Source organism: Mesoplodon densirostris, chromosome 14 (assembly GCF_025265405.1).
Source record: "Mesoplodon densirostris isolate mMesDen1 chromosome 14, mMesDen1 primary haplotype, whole genome shotgun sequence".
Lineage (NCBI taxonomy): Eukaryota > Metazoa > Chordata > Mammalia > Artiodactyla > Ziphiidae > Mesoplodon > Mesoplodon densirostris.
In genome coordinates, this window is record NC_082674.1 from 39,480,786 (window position 1) to 39,487,978 (window position 7,193).

The following is a 7,193-nucleotide window of genomic DNA, read 5'->3' on the forward strand; positions in this document are numbered from 1 at the left end:
GTAGGGGAGGAAAATAACTTTTCCTCTACCCTCCTAGGTTCTGTAGCTAAAGCCCTGGAAATCAAACTGACAAAAGACAATTTAACAAGAGAAAAACAGAGTTTAGTAATGCATGCAGCATGAATATACATGGGAGAAACTCAGTGATGAGTAACTCAAAGGGATGGTTAGAACTTGGTTAGAACTTTGAATTCCCTGCCGGTCCAGTGGTTAGGACTCAGCGCTTTCACTGCTAGGGCCTGAGTTCAATCCCTGGTCAGGGAACTAAGATCCTACAAGCTACATGGCAGGACCAAAAAGAAAGGAAAAAACAAAAAAAAACTTGGAGCTTATTTGGCATCTTAACAAAGAACAACAAATCTGTAGAGAAGGGATAAGACAAAAGAAAAGGAGTTTAGGCTTTTCGGGATGGCAAACTGTGGGAAGGTAAATATATCAGAGGAAACTAACAGAAGACGAGTGTATTTTATTTAGTAAGGTTTGGTTTCGTAGATTCCTCTTGATGCCATGTCTGGCCTGAGTCTAGAGTTGTCTCTGGTGATTGAGTCCAATATTTGTTCTCCTCTTCCTGGCATGGAAGAGGGAGACAACTTTACAAATGAAAATTAATATCCTGCTTTTAGCCAGGTTGGGGAGGGCAGATAGCTTTTCTTCTGCATCTGCTGCTTTGTAATTGCCTTCAGCACAAAATGATCCTATGCCAAAGTGGCATGTTTTGGGTGGTGTATTCTGGTCCCCTTCATTGCTGACTCCGCCAGTTAAGTGACCTTCATCAGTTTACCCAGCCTCTCGAAGCCTCAGAGAGGCTTATAAAATGTGTTCAATAAGAGAGTATTTTTTTCACAGAGCTGTGATGAGGATTAAATGGAATATAGCACATAAACTCTTTTTTTAATGTGCAAGTATTTATTTTAAGTACTCCTAATTGAAGTTTCTAATTTTGGGAGAACAGCAAGGCATTTTATTATTCACTTTTTCCATTCTTTTTTTTTTCTTTTTTTATGAAGTATAACAGCAAAGTATTCAGTTATGTGTGTGTGTGTGTATATATATATATATATATATATATATATATATATATATATATATATATTCTTTTTCAGATTCTTTTCCATTATAGCTTATCACAAGAACACTCTTTCCATTCTTTAAAAGCTTCCACTGGTTTTGGCAAATTCACATTTTTTTTTTTTTTTTTTTTTTTTTTGTGGTACGCGGCACTCTCAATGTTGTGGCCTCTCCCGTTGCGGAGCACAGGCTCCAGACACGCAGGCTCAGCGGCCATGGCTCACGGGCCCAGCCGCTCCGCGGCATGTGGGATCTTCCCGGACCGGGGCACGAACCCGTGTCCCCTGCATCGGCAGGCGGACTCTCAACCACTGCGCCACCGGGGAAGCCCACATTTTTTTTTTTTTTTTTGGCTGCACTGCTTGGCTTGGAGGATCTTAGTTCCCTGATGAGGGACTGAACCCTGGGCCCTCAGCTGTGAAAGCGTGGAGTTCTAACCACTGGGCCGCCAGGGAACTCCCAGCAAATTCCCATTATCCTCATGACTAAGTTTCAGAGTAATTCCAGGTGTGTCAGCAGATTCATCACCAATCCACTTTGTATCTTTCTGTATTATTGAAGCAAATAGCACTCTGCAACTTGCATAAACAGATAGGGCAAAGGTTGAGGAGGCTCTGGCCAGCTTCTTCCAAGTGGTTGGAGCCTTGCATTAGGAAGGTCAAAGTCCAAATATGTGTCCAGTCTCATGGGTTAAAGTCTTATAGGACTGAAGCAATAAAATGCCACTTCAGAAGTGTAACAGTTATCAGAAACCGAAAAGCCACTTGGAAGATATTTTCTGCAGCGCTTCTTCACTTTGCCTTCACAGAGTGAGATATAAAATCACTGCCATACCTGGCAAAGCTGAATATCCCCACACCATCTGTCAAAGAGGCCTGTCCAGGGGCTTCCCTGGTGGCACAGTGGTTAAGAATCCGCCTGCCAAGGCAGGAGACACGAGTTCGAGCCCTGGTCTGGGAAGATCCCACATGCTGCGAAGCAGCTAGGCCCGCGAGCCACAACTACTGAGCCCGTGCACCACAACTACTGAAGCCCGTGTGCCTAGAGCCCATGTTTCACAACAAGAGAAGCCACTGCAATGAGAAACCGGCGCACCACAATGAAGAGTAGCCCCCGCTGGCCACAACTAGAGAAAGCCCGTGTGCAGCAACATAGACCCAGCACAGCCAAAAATAAAATAAAATAAATACATTTAAAAGAAAAAAAAGCAGCCTGTCCATAGACAAAATTCCCGGAGTCTCTTGGGTAAAGATCAATCAATTGTTACCTCCACAGCACAGAAGGCATCTTCAGGTCCCTTCTCTTTTAAGAACTTCAGGATGTGTCCTGCATGACTTGTAGGTTTTGTGTGTTCTTATTGACTCTAAAGGAGCACCTCATTGCAGAGATAGGACCTGGTTCTAGGAGCTTTACTGTCAAGCTGTACAAAAATGCTTTACAGTAGCCCTTGAGCCATTTAATATATTCTTCACTGATAATTCTGGTGTTTCCTAGAGATCCAATGCACTGTAAATAAATACTGCATTTCTCAGGAGATGGTATCTTTCTGTAAGGGTCATTGGAAAAACTCTTGAAAGTCTTGGGGAGCCTCAGGATGGGAGGTGATCCAATCTGATTGCAAATGCAAAGTAATGGGTCCAAAGAGATCACTGTCTGGCCAGAAGTCTTCTTGCATCAAATGCTGTTACCCCAGCATCTATCTTCTGCTACTGTGACACAAGTACCGGGTTCTTTGAGATGACAGCTGTTTTTAGTGTCTGTTCAGAGTGCTGTACTGTTTGCATCTTTAGAGAGGAAGGCTCACACTGAAATTTTTACCTTTCAAGGACAGACATGTCTGGGCCTGGTTGGAAAACAATTGTGTGGGGTGTCTTCGCCTCTCACCCTCGGCATCAACCACAGCCTGTCTCCCGTGGCAGTCCCCGAGCCCGTGCACGTAACTCTTAGAACAGAGCCTAACATAGTTTGTTATTCTGAGGGGAAGGATGGTGCAGAAGGTAAGAGCATGGACTTTGGAGACATGTTGCCTGGCCTTGAATCTCAGCTCTGTCACTCTGTGATCTTGGGTATATTACTTAACCTCTCTGGTCCTCAGTTTCTTCACCTATAAAGTAGAAAGTATACTTCATAGGGTGTTAAGTTATTTTTAAAAATGAATGTATGTAAAGCACTTCAAAGAGGACCAGGAGTACAGGACACTTTGTGTAACTTTTAGCCACTCGCTTTATCCTGGGCTCGGGGAAGGGAAGGTGAGCCATCAGCAGTGACAGATGACAGATCTTCTCTGGCTGAAATCAGTGGTTAGGATGAAGCCCCCTGCTGTGAGTCAGGATCCCTAAATGTATTCCCACCCACTGTGCAGGATGACCTTGAGCCGTCCCTCTATCTCCCTGGTCTCGTTTCCCCTTCTGTAAAGTGTGACGGCTGGATGTGGAGGTCTCAGAGGTGCGGCCCTCGCATTCAACGAGTGGTACAGAAGCAGAGGCATGGACTAAAATGACAAAGCAGACATCCAGGGTGGTCTTCTGGAGCACCTGAAGGTGGACCAGTGGGCAGGAATACTGCTGGCCTGGGGGCAGCCACCCATTCACACTGCAGGGAAAGGTTGGGTGCTCAGGTGAGGGACCTAATTTCTGCTTGGATTGGAAGAAATGAGAAACCCCACCCTCTTCCATCACCTGCCCACCCCAAACTCCTTGCCAGCATGCAGCAGTGTGGCAGCGACCTCTCCTTCTTGATCTGACACTCTAGTTTACTGCAGAAGTGTAAAATATTCATGCTGAGAAAGGCCTGGGAAGCTTCAGGAAATGCTTCCCAGGGGTTTATCTGTGCCAGGGGCTGGAATTCAGGGAGAAAATGAACTGCCTCTCCCTCCTGGAAGCAAGGCTGAGAGGAGCAGGACACGGCTCTCGAGAGGACATGATGCCTCGAGAAGACAGTGAGCAGTAGCTCTCCAAAGGAGGGGCTTGGGGAAACCCGACGGAGGGTCCCAGAGAGGGGCTGTGGCCCCTGGGAGAAGGGTCTTCTGAGCCCACATATCCATGCTGACCCGGAGGATCCAGGAGATGAGAGGGAGGTCTCGGCTGCCTCTGAAGGGATTAACCTGCCAGCTGAACGAGGAGGAGGTGAGGATTAAGCGTCAGGTGTCACCAGCTTTCTTTGCTGATGACCCCTTTGGGGAAGGGTCTTGGGCCAGGCCTTCCTAGGAGCAACCCTGTGGAATGGAATCCAGTTCGTGACTTTTACAACATGCCAAGGACAGGGCCAGGTGCTGGATATAAAACTCAAACTAAAATGCAGCCCCTGCCCTTTCCTCCATTGAAAACATGGACACAGACTATTGAAATACAGATTAGCTCAGTGGTGAAAGACAACAAACCACACTGAACTAAAACGTCCAGCTACGGAGGAACATCCATATGGAGGAACACCAAGCAACTGTTGGAAAATGAGGCACTACCTCATTTACTCATCTGCAGAGATGTACAAGGACCATGAAGTGGAAAAAGCATTGGACACAGCAGTTTGTAGAGCAGAGTCCCATCACGTAAAACCAAAAAAATATGCGTGTGGTGTGTGTGTGTGTGTGCGTGCGCACGTGCACATACTTGCCTATGCATATAATATTTCTTGGAAAAATACTCAAGAAAATTAAAATGTCTATCTCTGGGATGGCATTAGGCTGATGAGGGAAGAGAAGTATTCTCACTTGTACCCTTTTTCATTGCTTGGATATTTTAATTATATACATATTATCTTAGTCTGTTTGAGCTGCTATAAGAGGACACCCTAGACTGGATGGCTTATAAACAACAGAAATTTATTTCCCACCATTCTGGAGGCTGGGAAGTCCAAAATGAAGGCACCAGCAGATTTGGCGTCTGGTGAAAGCCTGCTTCCTGGTTCATAAAGGACTGTCTTCTTGGTGTGCCTTCACATGGCAGAAGGGGGGAAGGCAGCCCCCTGTGATCTCTTTTATTAAGGGCACTAATCCCATTCATGAAGGCTCCACCCTCCTGACATAATTACCTCCTAAAGACCCCACCTCCTAATGCCATCACACTGGAGGTTAGGATTTCTACATGGGAATTTTGAGGGGACATATTCAGTTTATAACACATGTATTACTTTAATAATTTAAAAATGGTTTAAAAAGTTAAAGGAATGTAAATACAATCACAGAAATATACAGAGAGCACATTTTGGGGGTGCAGAAGTGGGATGCAGAGGAAGTACAAAGCTTTAGAAGAATTTTTCTATGAAATTGAAGGGGTTGGGTGGGAGCTTAAGGTGAAGAAGTTTTGGGGGGTTTTTCTATGATGTTGAAGAGGTCGGGCAGGCAATGAAGTTTTAAGAAGTCAGGGGAGGGGAGATGGAATAGGTAACCAACCCCGTCAAGTAAAAGAATTCTTGAAGGCCCCTAAAGCCACAACTGAATGAGAGCAGCAGATATTTGTAGAAGCATCAATATGCTGGGTTACAGTTAGAGTCATAGGTAAGGACCTGGAATGCTAGGGCTTTTCCCTTTAATCCTTACAACAGCCCTTAGACATAGGTAGCACTTTTTTTTTTAACAGATGAGGAAACTGAGGCACAGATAAGTAATTTGCTGGTGGGTGGTAAAACTGAGCACCCCACTCAAATATGACTTCAAAACACGTGCTTTTCCCAAAAAGCTCTACAGAGATGCATTGGAACCCTTCCTCTGACCATGTATATGCACAAATCCCCAATAAACAGTGACCTAGCCTCTGCTTCACCACCAGCACTACATGTTCAGGCAGAAGTTCTGATGCACAGAGAATTCTTCCTAATATCTCTTCTGACACCTGTGCTGCTGTCCTTTCCTTTCTTGCCTTAGTTCTACCCTCTGAAGCAGCTGCCCTCAGTATGAAAGATACCCATTGTAACCTGCCTGTATCTTCTCCAGAAAAATATCTCTACTTCTTTAAAATTTTGATATGACCTAATTTTCAAATGCTTCATCATCCTGGTCTCTCGTACACAATGTTCAACATACAACAAAATATTATTAGACATTCAAAGAAGGAAAATGTGAACCATAATTCAGAGTAAAATCAGTCAATAGAAATAAACCTCGAGGTGACAGAGATGATGGAATTATTAAATGTACAAACCAAGGGTCCAATCAGGAGACAGAAAGCACAGAGTAATTTGAACAGAAAATGTTTCATGTAAAGAATTATTAACTATAACAGGAGAGTAACTATAAAGGAAAAAACGTTGGGCAGCACTCTAAAGAATACCCTAAGGCCAAGGGAGAAGGACCAAGGAAGAAACAACTTAGGAGGGAGATCTCTTCCCAAGATAGAGATCCAGACCTAATTTCAACCCACTCAAGGGTAGAAAACTTCTCTGGGTTGCCCAGGTCAGAGCTGGTCTACAGTTGGTGGGAAAGCAGAAAACACTTACTTCCAGGGTAGAGGGGGGCCAGAGTTTGATGGGTGCGGATACAGAGGGAGTCAAGGCCTCAGGAGCCAACTTAGCAGCAGGGCAGTGTGAGGCCTGGGTTGTATGGTGTCCATGTCAAGAGGGCCGTGGGAAGCAACCACCTGGGGTACAGGGCTGAGGCTAGTAGGTGGGTGCACAAGGGAGTTGAGGTGCTGGGAGCCAGTTGCTGGTAGGGCGGCCTCAGGCCTGGGATTCATGTTGTCTACATCAAGAAGACTGTAGTGAGGAGTTACTTGGCTGGAGCCAGTCCTGCAAGCTTGCCGAGGAACTGTGTGCTTTGGACATGAGATTGACAGACATGCAACAAGAGCAAACAAACAAAAACAGAAGCACTGGAACCAGGAGAAAACTCCCTCCTCCTGCAAAGTCCCTCCAGCTTCCTCTACTGGAGGAATTGATTTTTGACAAAGGATCCAAAGAAATTCAATAAGGAAAGGAAACTTTTTCAACATATTGTACTGAAACAACTGGATAAACATATGGGGGAGAATAAATTTACCACCACACACAAAAATTAATTTGAGCTGGTTTGTGGTCCTAAAGAGAAAAGGTTAAAATACAAAGCTTCAAGAAGAAAGCATAGGAGGACTTCCCTGGTGGAGCAGTGGTTAAGAATCCACCTGCCAATGCAGGGAACACAGCTTCGAGCCCTG

General features: G+C 45.0%; 1 pseudogene; it reads right to left on the minus strand.

Annotated features, from left to right (window-relative positions):
- Positions 1–1,114: 1,114 nt before the first annotated feature.
- Positions 1,115–6,737, minus strand: LOC132501333 (uncharacterized; annotated as a pseudogene).
- Between the last annotated feature and the right edge of the window lie 456 nt (positions 6,738–7,193).